The 3,028-nt window shown below is 26.8% G+C and overlaps 1 non-coding gene across 1 annotated transcript; it reads right to left on the bottom strand.

Annotated features, from left to right (window-relative positions):
- Positions 1-599: 599 nt before the first annotated feature.
- Positions 600-706, bottom strand: LOC114580505. Its single transcript, XR_003701941.1, has one exon. It is a non-coding gene; the product is annotated as a small nucleolar RNA R71 (small nucleolar RNA).
- Positions 707-3,028: the final 2,322 nt, after the last annotated feature.

Genomic DNA, 3,028 nt, shown 5'->3' with positions numbered 1-3,028 from the left:
ATCATTGCTAGGAAAGTATTTGTTTTATTTATAATTATTCTAAAATATTAAATTAATTGTATAATTAGTCTTAATATATTTTTTATTATTTATTTTATTTTACTGATTGCATAATTATGATTGTATGCTTAGCCACAAAAAGGAACCATTGCTAGATTTTAATTCAAAAATTGAGAGAACCGTTTCCAAAATTAGAACTTTTTTTTTAAATGGATGAAACTATATAAGACTTAGACCATTCTAAACCTCTTAGGATTTTTGAAAAACCTATGATAAATAGAATTTATCAGAGCATAAATAAACCTGCCAACTAAGCTAATAACTTTAAATTAAAATATGAAATCATTCAGATGGTACAAAAATTTCAATTTGGGGGAACTCCCATTGAAGGTCATAACCTATATTTAGCAAACTTCCTAGAACTTTATGCAACATTTAAGTATAATGATATTAGTGATGATGCCATTAAACTTAGATTATTCTCATTTTATCTAAGAGATAAGATAAAAATTTGGTTAAATTCTTTACCGCTGATTACCACATGGAATAAGTTGGCCCACAAATTTCAGGAAAAGATTTTCCCACTTTCTAAGAATTCCAAACATAGAAATGATATTATTTATTTTACTCAATTAGAAGGAGAGTTTATTTATGAGATTTGGAAGAGATCCAAGGGGATGCTTAGAAAGTTCCCTCACCATGTCGTACTTGATTGGTTGATAATTCAAACTTTTTATAATGGATTGGTAAGATCCCTTACAGCTATAATTAATGCAGTATTGAAGGTTTTTAAAGTTAAATATTTTTTAGGAAGCGTATGAATTAATTGAGGAAATAACAATAAATAATTTCTAATGGTATGTTGATAGGAAAAATGCTAAGAGAGTGGTAGAAATCTATGAAAATGATTCTTTATCCATTTTGACTACATAAGTTACAACAATATCAAAGATGTTGTGAACTTTAAGCTTAAATTCTGATTCATCTTATAATTAGAAGATTAAAGCTCAATGGAAGAGAATGAAATCCAAGGGATTAAAAATATAAATTTAATTAGAAGACAAAATAATCCATTTTTAAATACATATAATCCAAGTTGGAGGAATCACTCCAATTTTAGTTGGTCAAATAATAATGATAAAAATTATTGGAATTCTAGTCAAAACAACCAAGGAGTAAATTATAATAATTAAAATGAAGCTAATAGTAATTCAAGACTAGCTTATCCTCTTGGATTTAATAAAGGAAATTAGTATAGAACTAGAAAGACACCACTAGAAGATGTGGTTATGTAATTAGGAACTCAATTACAAAATCAAGCTATTTCAATTAAAAACTTGGAAACTCATTTAGGTTAGCCTACAATTTTGTTGAGTAGTAGGCCCATAGGATCCTTACCTAGTCACACTGAAGTTAATCCTAAGGAGAAGGAAAGAAATAACAATGGGAACTAATTGAAGAGTAGCAATCATTCACCTTAGCCAAATAAAAGATCTGGGCAAGTCTGGAAGAAGACTAAACTTAGCATTGCTTAGGAGGCCGCCCAAGCTTAAATCTAGTCAGTTATCCAAGCTGGCTAAAGACTTAAAACTTAGCGTTTATAGGAGGCAACCCATATATGTATTATGCTAATTCCCATTATGTTATGAATGTTATGTAATGTTTAGTATTCAACATATATTTTATGCGTCTTTTATCATTCTTAAGAAAGCATGTGTTTGTAGTGTTTGTTTATATATTTTATTTACATATTAGCAAATTATCTTCATGCTTAAATTATTATTATACTCTACTTACTTTTATATTTTGATTATTTAATTAACCCTTATAAAAATGTTAATTACAAATTAAGTAAAATTAGGATAATAATAAAACCTAGATCCTAGTTTGAAATGAACTTTATTTATACTTTATATGTTGGAAAAATTAATACTTAACTCATTCAACCATTTGAGCAATTATCCTAATTTGATTTTAAAAGCTATAGCTTTATGAAATTAACTTTTAAAATTATAAGATGAATAATTAATATTAAAAATTTGATGCGAGTAGATTAAAATTTAAAATTTAAAATTATTGTTAACTTGAAGATGATTTGCAATCTCATCAAGTCCTTACATTAAAATCATTAATTTTATATGAAGATCTAAAGCAGAAGCTGATATTAAAAATTATTAATTATGTACTTCACAAAAGAAAAAGGAAAAGAACTATAAAATAATTTTGAAAGAAAAGAAAATGAAAAAAAAAAGAGTCAAATGAAAAAGATGAGTACATTCAAAAATTTATATTAGTGAAAACTTATGATTGAAAATACAATCTTATACATAAACTAAAAAGGATAAGATGGGAGAGCTAATAAAAGGGACGGTGAACTAGTGAAAGTACAGTTTTAACTACCGTAAAATCTAAACATTAAAACTCGATTATTCATTTCAATATTTTAAAGTTAATGATTAAGTCTATAACTTATAATTTCAATTTGGGATGTAACTAGAATGATGGGTTAGTTCAACTATTAGTATTTTGTTTAAACTAGAAGTATAGTCTTATTTATTTTCACTAACTCTATATAGCAATGTATTATCCTATATTTTTGTAATTTTAGATTTTTTGCTTTTTATTTTGGTTAATCACTTAATCCAAATTACAAAAGGCTTGTTAGTAGGATATAACGCTATAGTTGTAACCAACCAGTATATGATTTGTCAGCAAAGCGATGAGTCAATTTATTAAATAGTGGGTCCACATCAGCAAGTGCCGTATAGGAGAAAATTCTTTAACGTTACGATGTTAGTTCATTTTATGGTCACCACGGTATAAGTTTATTAAATAGTGGCCATATGTGTCATTAATATTAGGGGTCATGTGGAACCTAGGAATATGAAAGAAGGCACAAGCATATATTTTAGATTAGCATGATGTAAGCATAGGCATAACACTTAACATATACCTAATTTATAGAGTTGAATTATAATGACGGTGTTTTAATAGTACATGCTTTGCATAAACTTCTAAGATTTTCATA

The sequence above is a fragment of the Dendrobium catenatum genome, unplaced genomic scaffold, assembly GCF_001605985.2.
Source record: "Dendrobium catenatum unplaced genomic scaffold, ASM160598v2 fragScaff_scaffold_123, whole genome shotgun sequence".
Lineage (NCBI taxonomy): Eukaryota > Viridiplantae > Streptophyta > Magnoliopsida > Asparagales > Orchidaceae > Dendrobium > Dendrobium catenatum.
This window is presented reverse-complemented; position numbering and strand designations above follow the sequence as displayed.